Genomic DNA, 17,082 nt, shown 5'->3' on the forward strand with positions numbered 1-17,082 from the left:
GCCTGTTTCCTGATGCACGTCCGTTTATCAGAGATTCTTACAATAGTATGCGGTCGGAATATAATTCTCATGTAGACTAGTCCACGGTCAACGTATTCTTTTGTTCTGCTGCCGACCAAATCGTCGGAATGTATTTTAGTCGCTGACTGGCAAAGGAAAAAAGAAAAGGAAAAAAAACCCCAGCATATTTACTACATTTCTAATGATCAACACGGTTAATGTTACCTGAAAACGTTTTAATTTGACATTTCGTCGCAGGTGTATTTAAGCTTTTTGAGTTGACGGCCGACAAAGCCGTAGTGTTAGGAGAAGGTGGCGGGGCTTTCAGGTGGAGGCTGTTCATACAGGTGCAAACCGCAAATCTGTTTATTCCATCAGGAAGAGATGTTACAAGCAAAACGAATGAAGTTTTGACAGATTTGGTTCCTTATCCACGCGTCCATGTTCCTTATCCAGGGGTCAGCAGGGCTCTTCCGGTTCCCCCGGGGAAGTCGAGCCAGGGCTGTAATTGGATTCTCCAACAATTGCTTCCTTTTGTCTGGCTTGACTAAACATGCTGTCCTTTTATATATCACCCAGGCAAATTCTACACCTTGTTGTGACATTCCAACATGCTTTGTGCTCGGCGTACTCCAGGCTTGTACACTCGCTTTAACGTGGATGTTTTGTTTGAATTAAATTTTATTCTTGGAAATGTATTCAGTATCGTCCCACACTCCAAAATGTCCCTAGTACCAGAAACGCACTGGCCAGAAAGTCTGCAATAAAAGGAACACAGCGGTTCACCGAATCCCAAGTTCTTCTTAAAGGAGCGTAAGATAAAGAATACATTAATGTATACTTAACTTTACCCAATGTATAACGTTGAGAAGTTAACGGATAACTAACCGACAAACTTTAGCCTTTCCATTTTTTTTTCATCTTAAAGCTTCTTAGAGACTGAGACTTTTTTTTCTTGATTCGCAGTCAAGTCTAGTTTAGTCTTAACAAGCTCCCACACCTGAATAATACTCCAGAGCCCTGTTAATCATCCACATTCACCACAAGAGTTGCACAGTAAATAAAGTAAATTTTTACGAGTCCTCAGATCAGTGCATAGCTGAGGGTTTTGCGGAGCTTTATTTAAAAAAAAAAAAATCTGAGCGTCTGCAGCGGAGAATCCTTCTTGTATGTCAGCCGGGGACTTCAAAGAAGCTTTGGGTGTGTGAGTGATGGGGGGAGAGAGAAGCAGAGAAAGAGAAAAACATGCAGACAGAGAGCGATGGACATACTGAGACACATGGACAGAGAGAGAGATGAATAAACAGAGACGCACAAAAATTTAGAGGGATGTGGAAAGAGACACATGCGGACATTTAGAGGAGTCCTAATGTGGATAGACAGGGAGATACATGAACAGAGAAAGTGATAAACGTGTGAGAGACAGAGACAGAGAGAGACAGAGAGACAGAGAGACAGAGAGACAGAGAGAGAGAGAGACAGAGAGAGAGAGAGACAGAGAGAGAGAGAGACAGAGAGAGAGAGAGACAGAGAGAGAGAGAGACAGAGAGAGAGACAGAGAGAGAGACAGAGAGAAAGACAGAGACTCACTCAGGAACAGAAAGAGAACCAAATGAGCAGAGAGACACTGCATGAGAGAGACATGCAAATTTGTGCAGCGAGAGAGGTCGAAGACGTCAGGGTCCTATCTTTAGATCTGAGGTATCAGGCGGTCTCCTCCATCTCCCCCCCCGTCTCTTCTCTTGCCCACCTCACAGAGCTCTAGAACATCACAAAACCCCTTTGTCTTTTTCTCTGCATTGGGGGAGGGGTCATCCACTCACTGAATTACTCTTTTTGTTTGCTCATTCCTACTCATCTGTCGACCTCACGCTCTTTCCCCCCCTACTCTTGTCGTCTTTCATTTTACTGCTGTCCATCTTTCCTGTGTATGATCTCTCTCTCTCTCATAGTCTCTCACACACACACACACACACGAAAGGCAGGTCTGAAGAAGCTGCACTCCTTCAAATTTCTCCCTCTTCAGAGTTTTCCGTCTGTTCATAAGTATTTACTTTGTTCTTAAGCACCAGATTGAAAGCTAATCGAAAGTTTGACCGACGCCCCAATCGGCCTCACCGTCACACACAAGGACGCGTGATAAACGAATCGAGCCGGATTTTACGCCGCATTCTCTGGGTAATTAGCTCCCCAATACCCTCGTCTAATTCTGCGCTTGTTAGGAAGAATCGAATCCTCCGAATTTCTAAAACGCTTCAATTTCCCACACTTTGAGGTATTGTTGTTTTTAATGACCGTTGCTTTAACGTTTTAAATCAGCCAATTCAAAGAGTGTCAGGACGTCTTTCCCGCTAATTCATCTGCGATGCGAGCCTCCTGATAATTTCTCAGGATTTTGCTCTACATCTCACTGCATTCACCCCGAACCCCATTCTCTAGTAATGCCTTTTTTGATAAATTTCCACGTTTTGCTGCTTCGCCAGTTCAGAGTATTGCTTCACGGTCACGCGTCGTTTCCAGTGTGTTCGCATCACACAATCGTCCGTGAAGGAAGGAGAAAGAACTCAAACCCTGAATCATTCTGCGAGAGCGCATATTTTTGTAGACCAAAGGCGCTGACCCAAATCTGACCCACAAGATTTCATTATACAGGTAGACACCCTGCAGGCTGAGACTTGTTATCCATGCGGCGTAGTATACTTTAGGACAAAGTTGGCCAGAATCCGTTACCCAGCTTCCCCTGTTTCAATGCCTGACTGTAAAGTTAGGATTTCAGTAGAGCGTATAATGTGATCCTCCCCCGAAGCTTCAACAATACAATTATTTTATTTACATGCAAAAATTTGATGTTTTGACAAATCTGTGAAACACAAAGCAACCAGTAGACCAGTAGAATTAGAAATTAAAATGAGGACATTTGTGACGGTGTTTTGTAAAACGTGTCATCGGTAGCTGACAGCTGTGGTGGCCGAGCTGCGCTACTGTAATATTTAGCGCACATCTACAGTAGTTGGTTTCTGTCCTTAAAAATACTAGCACACTATAATGATTTGCTAGCTTTATGTTTGCATTGCAGTTGCCTAGATCCTTGTAGTAGCTGCGGAAAACTAACCCATAAGAACAACCTGCCATGCTCTCACCTTTTGTCATAATTACACGGATGGATATAAGCAGGGTTTACAGGCTTTCCACAGCATGCAATATCGGCCCCACACAGCCCTGCGAGTTCCCTCTGGAGCGGAAATTTGCTCGGATTACAAGCCTGTGTAATAGTAGGGAAGGTCTGCCAGCTCTCTCCTCCTGCTCCACTCATGACGGAAACATGTCATGCCCAGCAGTGTGTTACATTATCACCTACAATAAAATTTTAATTAGTTATTAACTTCCAACTTGTGCTTGCTTGGGGCTGTTTCTCTTTTTTTTTTTGTGCTTTCTTTTACCTCCTTTCCTCAGGTTAGTTGCATAAAAGCTAATTACTGCTGATGAAGAGCAGACCTTCATCTCGGGCTGTTTGCAAGAGATAAGCCCAGCACAGACACAAAGCTAGTAGCCCAAAGGTCTCAGATTGTGGTGTCAGAGTTTGCTGATTAAGATGGACAGACATGACGCGTGGCTGCCATCAGGTCTTTCTGATGTTTGTCAGCGTAAGTAAAGAATGTCTCGTTTGTTTTTAATCAAGCTCATAGACGGATTTTATTTCAAAATGACATGTTTGTTACATGTGATCTTTGTACAGAACTGACGGCAAACACTTCTCGGTTGTGTGTGTGTGGTTGAAGAAGGGCTACAAGAAATAGTTGGCATAAATATCCAGATGTCAATCTAACCTTTGTTGGCCCATAGGTATGGCTGATGTTGGGCCACCTTTGGGCCAAACTTTGGACTAAACTCAGTTGTTCTGTCGGGATGTGGTTGGAGATCAATATTAGTTCAGGATAATTTTGTCTGTGGAGACAGTGTTAGGTTCCAGACTTATGCCAACTTGACAAAAGTCTATTGGGCTGGCATTGATACCTAACATTATCCCACCAGAATTTCTGACGGGGCAAATTTGGGCAAACTCCATTTTGTCCATTTTGCCAGTCTTTGCTGTCAGATGTTCAGAAGTAATATTTTCCTGATGTTGGCACCTAAAATAATAGCTGACATTTGGTCAAATTTGGGTCAAAACAAGTTTGTCCTTTGGGCCAATGCTGGGTATTAGACTTTAAATCCACCGGGCCAATGTTAGTTCAATGGCCGAGATTCAATTGAGGCAAAATTATGTGCCAATGTTGGATCAACAAAAGTCTCTTGGGCCAACAGGGCCAATAAACATATTAAATCCACCTTGCCAATGGATGGCCACCCGATTGGACCATCACCCGAAAATGGCTGTAAATGTTGCGTGTGCTATTTCTTTTGTGTTTTCAATTTTCTTTATAGTAAAATGTGTAGAGTTTAATGAGGCTGTTTAGGTTTTGCATGTTCAGTGTTTTTATCTAATCTTCTTACAGCTACATGTACATGCGACTTGCTGAAGTACATGTACATGCTGAAGCCTTAAGATCCTAAACGGAGGCCATGAAGTCATATGTGTTTGGGTTTATATATATATCACAGTTTAATTCACTGTATTAATTCACACTTATGAAGAAAACATGGCCACGGATTAAAAGATATGCTAACCAAGGACTCATCTCCTCCTCTATCTCCTCCGCACACTTTAATTTAGTTCACAAGTTAATTTAGTTCACTGATAAAAATCAGATAGTAGAACTTGTGGCTGATTGAGTACCGTGATTGTCAGCAGACACTATTTGCTGTATAAATCAAGATATTACAAAGTTCAAAAGAATGCAGCTGTACATGGTATTAGAAGTGATAATTACTGCTCTTTACATCTCGCGCATGTTACCGAACAGCAGTCATACGCATAGACTGAGAATGCAGCTTACTGTATTATTACCCCCCAATGCCCTTTAGCCATTTTTTCCCCTCCTCTCGCTATTTCAGCCTTCTGTTAGCCGTAGCAGCTGTTTAATAACTGGCTGTCCTGTTTTTAGCCTTTTCAGAGCCTTTATTTAGCACCAGCAGATAAGACCACTCCAATTAACCTCTTTTCTTCTAAAGGATTTGTGAGACTAGTTTGTCCAGAGCTGAATAGCATCCTCGAGTTTATGCTAATTGTACGCTAAGTGCCTTTGAAAACTTCGTCTGATCCTCCACTAAGCTTTCTAAATTCCACAAATGCCATCCTTATAAAGCCGGAAATGAATTAAAAAAAGATCTGAATGCAGATTTAAGTTAAAATCATTGTGACTAATACGAAGAAGACCGGAACTTTCTCCTCGTGTTTTGCCGTGAGCTGTGTCGCTAAATTTGTAAGCTAGCTCTGCTCTGGTTTTGTTCTTACGAGTGGATTAAAAGGATGATTACCGAAGTATACGGTGTAATGAAGGAGGTGATGCAGAATTAAGCTCTAAGCTACTTATTTTTAGCTTCAACAACCTGAGAAAATAAAAAATGCTACGCGTCGACTTTGAAAACTAGCATTTTGATTTGTCTTCCATGTTTTAGTTGAACTTCTTATTAAGGGGGATTAAGTAGTATATATGTATGATTGACTACTATTTTAAGAGGCATACAAGTGTGAGGAAGCTGAGCTAAATAAAAGTTTGAGGTATAAACTCTTGTCTCCTGCTAGCTCTATGCAGTCACCTTGTGGCTAATCATAGCGCTCAAGAGAGAGAGGTATTTTACCTCACTGATGTCGTCGGCTTGTTTTTAAATAAATCTTTTATCATTATTAGAACAGTTTATTATAACTACAGTACGAACTATAGTAAGGACAACGTTGATGATTGGCTCGAGCCAGGTTCTCCTCTTAAATCGTTCACATGCAGGTTCAGACTAAACAAGTCTGAATCCCCTGATGGCAATCTTTAAACCGGAGTAAGTTCAGCAGGAGGCTGGTCGAGGCTTTATCTCCTAGCAGCAGGTATCCCGAGCCCGTCTCTAGCTTTAGTTTCGATTAGCTGATAAGATTCCAATTATGCCGCCTTACGTCTTTTGGTGACGAAGGTGCCTGTGGTTTTTGTGTTTCCACACCAGCTGTGTGGCCTTTTCAGGCCTTTTAGCCGCTTTATATAATGCGTGGGCTTTTAATATACATGCCTGGTGACTTCAAGGCAATATATTTTGATAATAATAAGAATGATTGCAGTAAGGCAGAGCATAGGAACTGTTTACAACTGGCTCTTGGTGTTCTCCTTCCTCCTCCTCCTCACTTCCACTGTTGACCCTGACCCTGATTCTGTCTGAGTCAGCCAAGATTCCCAAAAGGTAGAGAGAGCGGATTGTGCGTGTGTGTGTGTGTGTGTGTGTGTTGGCTCGGCTTCCACTCCAGTTTCCCATATCTGCTGTTGTGTGTTCTTTTTCTTTTTTTTTTCCCCCCCCCTCCTCCACAGGAAATTCTAAATCGCTTCAGGGAGTGAAATACAGTTGAGTAAAACATGTGTTTGTATGAGAAAGAAGGGACAATAGTGTTACTCATGCAGATTTAATTTTCTTTTAACTCTCTTGTAGTAAACCAGGACACACAGGATAGAAGGTGCAGAAATAAGTCGCTCGACATTGTTAGAGTAGTCCAGCTGCCCGATCCGACAATCGCAGGAAGATTCTTCGTTCTATATTTGCTGGAAGAGGGTTTTTTTTTCGTTGTTTTTATTTTAACAGCTGTCGAAATGCAACACACAATAACAAAACGTCTCGTGTCTCTCTACCGTCTTTGCCTTTAAACGTGAGGTGTTTGCCAAATTAAAATATCATTGAAGCGTGACAACCCCTCAGCCCTTTCCTAAACACTTCTAAGGTAGACGGAACGAGTCTTTACGCAGACTAAACATATTTTCCCATTTGGACATGGTATCCATGATGGTTTAGTGGCTCATAATAAGAATGCCTGGTTAATGAATGAATTATACAGTTACAAATCAGTAGTGATGCCGAATTTCATTGGAAAGTATGGAGTAACACTGCTTTCAGTTTCCCCATCGGTTCCCACAGCTACCTGCTCTGTAATATTAAACTTAGCCTGAATTCCATATTCATTCAGGCTCGCTACAACCAACAGGGGCTAGTTTGGCTACACTTCCATCTTCTCCTCATCCTCCTCCTCCTCACAACCAGAGACCTAAAATACTTCACTTCACCCCCTCTCTTCTTTCCAGCGTAGTGCATGCTATGTTGGGAGCTTCTCCTCATATGAAGTTTGACAGGACCTCAGATTGTTTACTCAGCTGTTCCGTGTTCATCATCCGACGTTAAAATAAAATGTACGCGGGCCTGGATTTACAGCAGGGAAAACTCGCTGCCCAAGGAAACAGTCAGAGCTACGTGCCATTTTAAATCTGTGTCTTTGTGGAGGGAAAAAGGCTCCTGAAACAGAACTCGAGGTTAATGAGCAGCAAAGTAATTGTGGTGTGTGTGGGGGGCTTTAAAAGAGCACTCCCTTACCTTTGGGACAGATTTCACTGCTGTGACATTATGGGTGTGATTTGGAGTTAATCAGTAACTGGGCAGAATGGTGTTAAGAAGCTGTTCACCATGAATGCCTGATCCATATGGGCTACGCCGTATACGTATATGATTCAGCACGTTGGAAGAGCTACCAAAAACTCGTCGGATTCCCGTTTTCCTGTGTCGTGAGCTGGCCTTTCCCTCATCATGGTTATAAAAGCCATAGTTACCATAGGTACGATAGACTTCCTATAACTTTAAATATCCTGATATAGCATTTGATTCGTTGAACGTTTGGTCTGTTTATAGTTACAAATAATGTCAGATTTCTGTTCTGCTGAGACACTTCTACACTTGTTGAAGCGAAAGCTTCAGCATCCTGAAATGCTTTTCTGAGCAGTCCCTGAAACATTGTGGATGCTTCACTCGGTTTCTGACTTCCTCTATATTGGGAGACAGACTAACCCTGGTATTCAGAAAAGCAGACAGGATGAGATCAGACTCCCCAGACCCCAGCTGGTGTCCTTGAGCCGTCTTTTACTCGAAGAGATACCAGCATGGTGTGTCGCTGCGTCCAACAGAACCAGCCCATTGTTATGACTACACTACCACAAAAGACTCGTCTGCGAGTCGTCTCTGATGTGGTTCCCGTGTATCGGCAGCACGTGCGTGTAAAGTAAAGAACATCACCACCATCAGGCTGCCTCCTTTTTCTGCTTAATGGTGTCTGTATTAACCACGAAACAAGCAGCGACGTCATCTGTTACGTGCGGTAACGGACACGCGGTTCGTTTCTTTCAACTGATCACTTTTTGAAGCATCTGAAATGAAGCATCTGAAATCTGAATCTGAAGCATCTCAAACTTTTTGAAGAGTCTGAAATGATGTCAAGGCAAATATAACTTATAATCTAAATTAATTGATTTGATTCATTTATTAAAGAATGGTACATCTTGTCTGTTTGAGAGATTTTTTTTCCGTTAGATACAAAGCGCTAACACTGGAGACTCCTTCCATAAATGTTAAACAAAACTCATCGAAAATACTTAATCAACAACCTTCTGCTCTGATCAATCAGATTAGAGAATTTCACCAGCGTGAAATTTCACTTACAATAAAGTAAAGGTTCAAAAGCTAACGATCAGTGTGAGGCAGGGGAAAAGGGTCACATCTCCTCAGCCACAGAATCAACATTCAATGTTTCCCACAGCAGGAAGTCCTTCGGTCGTTTCGTTTGTTCCTCTTGGTTTCTTTACTCTGTCAGGGTGGGCTTTTTTTTTTCCTTTAAACTCATCATTGTTACCTCTTTCGTTCAGCTCATGGCTTTGTGTGACCTGGCAGGCAACAAAAAATCTAATTAAATGAAAAAAAAAGTTTAACTATGTAATTATCACCCGTGTGTTTATTCCCAATACTCCCTTTCATGTCTCTTGTTATTGATTCTCACCCCTGCGCTCTTTTTTTTTTTTTTTTTTTTTTTTTTTTTTTTTTTTTAAAACCTCTCACTGTCTGCTCTCTAACGAGCATTTGACCCAGTCGTTACAGTCATCTTTCCTTCCTTAGCCTCCAGTATTCCCCTCTTTTTGTTTTTTTTTCGTTTTTTTTTCCCGCCCTGCCCAGAGATCCACCCCAGGGGTCATGCGCTCCCTCCCGGGCCTGAGGGCTCAGCACCTTAACGGTGTTGACTTCTCACCGAGTCAGTATGAAGCCCTGAATAGCCACCCGGGGGTCAGCCGAATAGAGGAAGAGTTTAAGAGGATTTGAGGTGAAGAGCTTAAGATAGAGTTCACAGTGCTCCTGCTTTTTAAACTAAAGCACACCGAATTTGTCCCGAACCTCTTTAATTATCTTTACTTAGTAACTGAATGCATTCAACCCCCACGTTCACCTCTGACCTCTTTGCATTTGCACCTGCTTATATCTGAAACACCGGTAAGAAGTTGTTTTTTTCCCCCCTTCCAGCTGGAAGAGAAGAAATCTGCTCAAATATGGAGATCGGAAGAGAGAAGCTATCATTTTCTCCTCCCTAATCCCACCATTAGAAGTTCTCTTTCTCATCCGTTCGGCCCTGACGATGTGTTTGAGCGCATTCTTTAGATTCCTCCATTGTAAATGTGCCGCCACCCGCCTCCTCCTCCTCCTCTACCCGCGATCTCCAAATAAAACCTCTCTGTTTGATCACCGCTTAATCTGGACAAGATTTCGCTTTATTCCTTTTTGCTAATCTTAGCAAAGCGAACTTCCTAGTGTCTATTCTTTTCGAGTGACCGAAAGGGAAATGTAGTCCCGGATCTTTTTAAAGCCAGCCCTGCCTGCTTGCACGAGCTGAAGGTTAAACTGGGTACGCATGTTTCTAGGAAGCTGTGTGCAGGGGTTGCCTCCCACTTCGTTCCATGACGCCTAAGCTTCTCCTGCCAAAGTTACTCAAAAAAGGGAATTTTTTTTTCCTTAACAAGATTGAACAAACAGAATTATATAAATTCATATATATATTTTTTATACATCATAAACTACCAACACTTTTCATAGTCATGCGATTATCTATGTATCTTTTTTTTTTTTTTAATGTATAGAATTTTTATTTATTTGTTTATTAAGAGGAAAATATTACTGTCGTTTTGGAAAATAATGTAATTTAGTTTGATTGCTTTTTATCTGTTATTTGTTTATATAGAGCTCGTCTTTGGAAACAAGCAAGCAAAATTAACCAAAGAACAAGCAAAAACGAACAAATAAACATGCAAACATATAGCAGGGAAAAAAAATAATTAAGTTGATTATTGCATCTTGAAAGGTTAATAGTTATTTTCCTTTGTAAAAAAATAAATAAAATACAACGCCTTTCAAAATGTATTTTTGTTTTTTTTACTGTAAAAATTGATTTGCTTGTTTTTTTGGTTTGTTCATTTAATTTGTTTATTGTTTTTGGAAAACATTTACTGCCTGAAAAAACCCCACAATCAAATGAACGTTAAAAAAACTCTTCCAAAGACGATTAAATTTTTCAAGATGTATTTGTGTACTTTAATGTTATTTGTTTGTTTGCTTTTTTGTTTGTTTATTTGTTCATAAAAGAATAAGATTTTTTTTTTAGCATGAGGACACTTGCGCCCTATTCGGACGGGATTAGTTTTACGTGGGGACGTGGAGTAATGCAATTTTACCTCAGGACGTCTGTAATATTAATTGGCAAATTCGCACGGGACAAGACATCTCAGTAAAACTAGCAGAAGTGGGAGGGGTAACTCGCTTTACGCACCACAGTAACCTGCTTGTTGTCATGTGCGTATGACGTTGCTTTCTGTTATCATGTGCGCAAGCAGACAACATGGCGCCTCCATGCTTGCAAAACGCTCCAAAAACTTTTAAACAGGAAATGACGGAATTTTACCGTACATATTTACAGCGGGTCTATTCGGACGGGATTAGTATTACCTGAGGTAATTTTTCCGGACCTTTTTACAGAAGGTAAAAGTCGCCGTAATCTTTACTGACATTGTCCGTAATGATTACCGAGATGGCACATTCGGACAGGACTAAAATCACAGAGAAGCTCTGGTAATAATTACTTTACCCCCACGTCCCCACGTAAAACTAATCCCGTCCGAATAGGGCTTTAGAATGAAACAAGCGATTAGCTGATCGTGGCGAATTCTTGCCGGTTTTTCTTTCTTGGTTGGTGAGAATGTTGTAAGAAGCTAGCATGGACTACTACATGGAAGTGATCGGCTGATCACACAGCCAGACATGCTTTAACACAGAGAGAGAGAGCTCTTGCTATACACTTGACACGTTGGACCGGATGTATATAACTTTTAAGCGCTTAAGTCGTGTTTAGAGAAACTCTATAATGTAACCCAAATACCGAACGCCTCAGTCACATGTGAGGTTCCGTGGGAGTGAAGAGTTGAGCAGATGTTCTGCGTATCTCCCAGCTGGCTGGCAAGCAGCTGCTGAAAACTTCTGCACAGGGGAAGAGTGCGGACAGTCATGCCCACACGTCAAGAAAGTCAAAGCTGCGATTGTTTGGATTCATGAAGGAAGAATGTGATGAGGTCATGGGAGGAAATTTAATTGGGCCAAAGCGTTGGGCTGAGGCGTCCCTCCGGATTCTCACAGCGCCCTCTAATCCTGGCTTCTCCCAGGGGGACCTTTTCTCTCTCTTGCGCTCGCTCTCTCTCTCTTTTTTTTTTTTTTTTTTTCCCCCTCTTTCACCTCTTTCTTTTTCTTTTCTGTATGTCTGTATGTGTGTACGTGCATGTGTGCACTCGTAGGCTGCATTTTGAAAGAGGAGTGCTTGAAGAGGACCAGGTTTACTTCTAGTCCAACACACACATACACAAACACACACTACAGTCAGAGGACAATAAAATAAATAAGATCAAAAATAAGATCACATCTGATAGCAGTTTGTCATGTTTGTCAGTTTAGCAGTTTGTCAGTTTTTCCTCAGTTAAGACGAAGCACATGAACAGAGCTGAAAGCTTACTATCGATGGGGTGTGTGTGTTTCTGTTTTTTTTTTTTTTGTTTTTTTTTTAGACATCTATTTCCTTCGAGAATCGTAAGTGTTTGAATCTTGCTTTTGTTTGTAGCTCATCTGTGCTAGTGGATAATGACAGAGCACTATGCTAATGCTTAAGTGGAGGCTCTTGGGTTTACCTCAGGTTTACACCAGATTTAGCATCTTTTTTCCTCACAGCATCTTTCTGTCAAAGTTAGCAAGCTGTTTTCAATCTTAGGAAGCATGATACAGCTTGACCTGAAGCCATTTACACTCTATTTTAGATTATTTGCGTGTACTTCCTCCCCCAGCTCTCAAAATGCTCCAATATTCAATGTCTCGTTGTGCTTTTTAACCATTTATAGTTCAGTTAAATGCTGTGGGACATCCATGTGTCAAGCTATGACTTACATGCTGTAACAGCTGTAAACAGTTGTTCTGTCACTCTTTTTTTTTTTTTTTTTTTTTTTTTTTTTTTTTTTTTTCTCTTTTCCTCTCCCGTGAGGATAGCAAAACACACATTGTCGTTTACTAAGAAGTGTGAAAACACAAAGGTTTACCCTGTTGAAAAGCTTTAGCTGTTACACATAACGTACTGAATTGAGCACATAATACAAAACTAGATTTGTAAAGTTCGTCGTGACAAACTTTGATGTTGGCTTTGACGATGCAAGTATTTGCAAAGGCCGGTGCTTTTTGGAGGCGAGTGGACATAACGGTTAGCGTTACTTTTGAAGGCAAGTGGACAGAAAGATAGGGTGCCAAAACATTTGGCGGTAAGTGGAGACGAGAATGTGATGTCATCAGAATACACGTGAGGAAGTTCCCCTCATTGTTCTGAGTGTTTTGATACGTCACATGTCCATGTTGTAAAAAGTTTTTTGATTTTGCAGATTTTGGGGGCGGGGCTGCGGCACAACTGAAAGGCCAGTCGGTACACCAATTTAAACCTTTGTTCAGAGTATCACCCTAAAGGAGCTGGCCGAGTTTGGTGTAGATAGTTCAAAAGCTCGCCGAGTTATAAACCTCCAAAATTTATAATAGGAGTCTATGGGGAAAAAAGGCCATTTTGAGACCCGGTACCAGAAGTACCGGTACTCGGATTGCTTATAAAATTAATAGCAACAAACTTCAGCGTCTACAAAATATCCGAATTTGGTGCATGTGGCTCAAAAGCCCTAGGAGGAGTTACTCTTGATAAATTTTTGTCTAAGCTTAAATAGGAAAACAGAATGTTGGCTTCTACAAAGCCAACATAATTACTGCGTGTACACAATTCAGGAATTCAACGGTGCTGAGGTAAAAATATTCAAATAGAAAACAACGATCAACATCTATGTTTCAGCCATAACACTTGAATGTTTGATGTTTACATCATGTGGAGAAACTTTGGTTTTCTCAGTCAAAGCAACAGTCAGATCAAACACACCTCAGGCAAACAGTAAACATTGTGTGGATTGTGAATTCTAGCTCTGTGTGTTTTGTCTGCTCTGCTGATTTGTTTGTCTTAGTGAGGGAAGTTAACTATCGATCACCTTCAGAGGTGAACCAAAAAGGTGTGATCTCTCGCTCTCTCTTTTTGTCGAGTCTGGGAATGTCCACCCTCAATGGAATTTCTCGAATTCAAAAGGCAGGATTGACCTTCAAACTTTTGAATGAATGGTGAAAAACGCTAACGTGATGAGCGCTATTTTCATTTAATGAGTCTTGGAGCTGGTCATGGATTTAAGTAGATGTTGGAGAACTATCCTTTAAAAGAGGCTCTGTTTAATCCGATTTATTTTCTTTGTCTGAGCTAGCGTTACTTGTCCCCTGCAAACCAGCAAAACTAGCATGTCATCTGATCTGATTTTCCACCTTCATTTTGTAACACGAGTGAATAAACGATTGAATGTTTTTTTTGCCAAAGAGAGAACTTACTTTTTAATCTTAAAATTTTTAATTTTAATTTTTGGTTTTTTAATCATTTTCTTCAGACACTGAAGCAGAGTATTTGAGGACCAGCACAGTTGTAGGCTTGAATCTGGTTTGCTTTGGAAATGCCCCAGATCTGCACGATCAAACGTGGAAATCTTTGGGGGGTTTTTGTTTTGGGTGTAAATCTAAGCCAGGTTGTAAGGCTCTCAGTTCTTCCATGCAGTAGTGCTTTATATCTTGATGAACACCGTTCTCTTTCTGCTTCCAAAACCGTTTATGATAAAAGGACCTGTTTAAGCATTAATTCAGACATCCATGATAGGAGGTATAAACTCCGAGTATTTGGATTGTCGTGGATGAAGGAACTTTGGTCTAAAATATAGTCATTCTTATAGCTGTTTAGGTTTTTGTTTAATGGCAGGTCACAACATTGCTAGCCTGAAGGTTCCTGAGGTCAGGGTAATGGCTTTCTGGATTTTAGATAGATCTCCTGTTGGGTTTCTTTCGGGTTCTCAGGAGTCCTCAGACTATCCCAAAAACATATCAGTAACTGGAAAATAAATTGTTCCTAGGAATAGTGGATGGGCGTGTCAAAAATACAGAGACAAAACAAAACATTGGACATGGGGTTGAAAATACACTTTAGATGACTACTACTTAGCAGTTCAGTCTACCGGTTTTGTTGGTTGTGAGAGCATTGATGCTTTCACAGACATGTCCTAGATCATCTGGGTTGAGAGGCCTGTATTTATGCTCCCAGTATAAGCCCCAGCACGCTGCTGTAACATTTTTTCTCATGTTCTTTAACGAGCAGTTAAGCTCCACTAAAACCACATAGACATGACTGACTGGTAACATTTGAATTGTTCTACAGGTCCACCTGTTGTGTCTAAAATACAACTATTGCTTTAATAATAAAATCTTTTTTAGGCCAGTTTTGGTATTTTGTCTCTCGTTGAACCAAACAACAGGCCGTATTCAGCATTTTATCTCCCTGCTGCTCTTCTATAATCACCGTCTCTTGTAGACACTTGCCGTCCGCTTTCTTTTGATCGTCAGCATGCCCAACCACCCCCTTTGTCCCCCCCTTAGGTCCCTTTTCCCCTGGCCGGCGTCACTCTGCTCCCTAGAAGCGCATTCCACCAGGGAACCAGAGACATTGTACAACCCATTCCTCTGTCTCTGACCTTATAGACACAGAATCAAGTCATACTGTCTGGAGTTCAGACCATTGTACATTCACCCCAAAGCTCTGAAGCTCATAAACTATCATAAACTGGTTCTTACTGTTTTGCGAGTTTATGTCAAAGTTAGAAAGAATATAAAGTCTGCTAAAATGTCACGTTACCATGCATTACATCTTATAGCTGGTATGGAAACACAGACTTAAATATTTTAATTTCATTTTTTTTTTTTTTATAATAAACTACTCCTATATTGACATCTGTTTGGTCAAGAAGACATGTTATTTGTCTTATCTGTTTATTCCATTATTATCTATTATTATTTTTTAACTAAAAGATATGGCTTTCTGTAAATTTGCCTGCCTTGTTTCTATAGTAACAATATTGACTTACTAACATCTACATATACGTAATCAATCATATAAACCAAGTGTAATTTAACAAACAAAATTGTATAAAAAGACTCCGTGTGTTAGGATTAGGAGAAACTCTAGAGCTCGACTAGAGTTAGTAGTAAAATATTACACGTCCACTTATTCCTCTCTCCTGGGATGGGCTGTGCTGGTTCCCAGGTCCAGGGAACACCTATCAACGCTTCCTGTGCAGCTGCAGTGAAGAACAGCACTGTTTTCCTTTTTCTGAATTTCCAGCAGCTGTTCTGGAGGAAGTGATCTATAGCTCTCAGGATGTGTAATGTTTTTCCCTCTACGCTATGGACCATCAACATTCAAGCCTGAATTGAAGCGTTTTGCCAAATCACAAGTAAGAAGTGAGGAAGTGGAAGCAGGAAGTTAGCAGAGCAAAGTTGGCACAAACCCATCCTTGCTTCTGAACTCCAGGAACGGGCCACCGCACAGAGCACCGAGCGCTTAAACGCCAGTGAAGACGATTGGCTGAGCCGTGTAACTTCCCAGTCAATCTACACATGGAATAAGAAGATATTAAATGCATAGCACAGCATTGATGGTTTTGTCTCTAAAATGTTAACATTGCTATTGTAATAGCTCATGCACAAGGAGCTGGATAGTGGGTGCTTTACATAATAATAAAATATGGTGAAATTTTCTGTTGGATGTTTATGTAAAATTTGTGAAAGGTGTCTCCGTTGTTCGCTTGTGACACGTCGACAATGCTTATGCTGCGTTCACACTTCGTGGAGCAAAGTGTGATGAGTTGCTTCTGATGCTTCGAGCAACCTTGTTGGTTTGACGTCACTACAAGTCGAGGAGGTGGAAAAAAAAGTAATGTTTAGTGTAGTGTAACGTTGATGTTTCCTCTTCAAACCAATCCCCATGTATTGGGTAATTTCAATAAAGGCTTTGTTAACGGTTGTGAGAAATTCCTAGCTATCCAACTGCCAACTATTTGTATAGAGTTCTCATTGGAAACGTGAGCACCTCCTGGATTAGTTCCTGCATTGTTGGAAACTCGCTCTGGCCGCTGTGAGCTTTTCACCTGGGTTTCTTGTTCGCTTTGACCAGGTAATCTCTAAAGCGTTATACGATCTTTCTTTACGTCACGTCATCCACTTCATTCATGGTGCAGTGTTATCAAAGCCCCACATCCTGCTTTGTAAATATTCTCTCGCCTCGAGCCGAACCTTTGTCCTCAGCAGGTCGACATTTGTGCCTGAAAGTCAGTGAGGTTATCGCCACGGTAACCTTCAACAACACCGTCAAAGGCGTTTCTGATAACGGTCTCTTCAAACTTCCTCCTCTCTCTCTCTCTTTTTTTTTTTTTTTTTTTTTTTTTTTTTTTTTTTTTTTCTTTTATATGCATGAAGTTCAGCCTGTTTACTCAGTGAATAGTTGGTTCTTCCTGATAGCTGTTGCGGATTTGTTTGGAGAGCGAATTCTTTGCTGGCGCAAACCGTGCCCATTGCTGCTATCGGCCTCCTGTGGCCCCCTGTTGAAAGACGGTGTCATTTCCTTCATTCAAAATAAATGACATCTCTTCATAAGGTTTTTGTCCGCTTGCA

General features: G+C 41.0%; 1 protein-coding gene across 1 annotated transcript in view; it reads left to right on the plus strand.

Moving 5' to 3' along the window:
* Window positions 1-17,082, plus strand: part of lamc1 (laminin, gamma 1) — a 51,005-nt gene that overhangs the window by 9,619 nt on the left and 24,304 nt on the right. The window lies entirely within an intron of this gene.

The sequence above is a fragment of the Tachysurus vachellii genome, chromosome 7 (genome assembly GCF_030014155.1).
Source record: "Tachysurus vachellii isolate PV-2020 chromosome 7, HZAU_Pvac_v1, whole genome shotgun sequence".
In the NCBI taxonomy this organism is placed as follows: domain Eukaryota; kingdom Metazoa; phylum Chordata; class Actinopteri; order Siluriformes; family Bagridae; genus Tachysurus; species Tachysurus vachellii.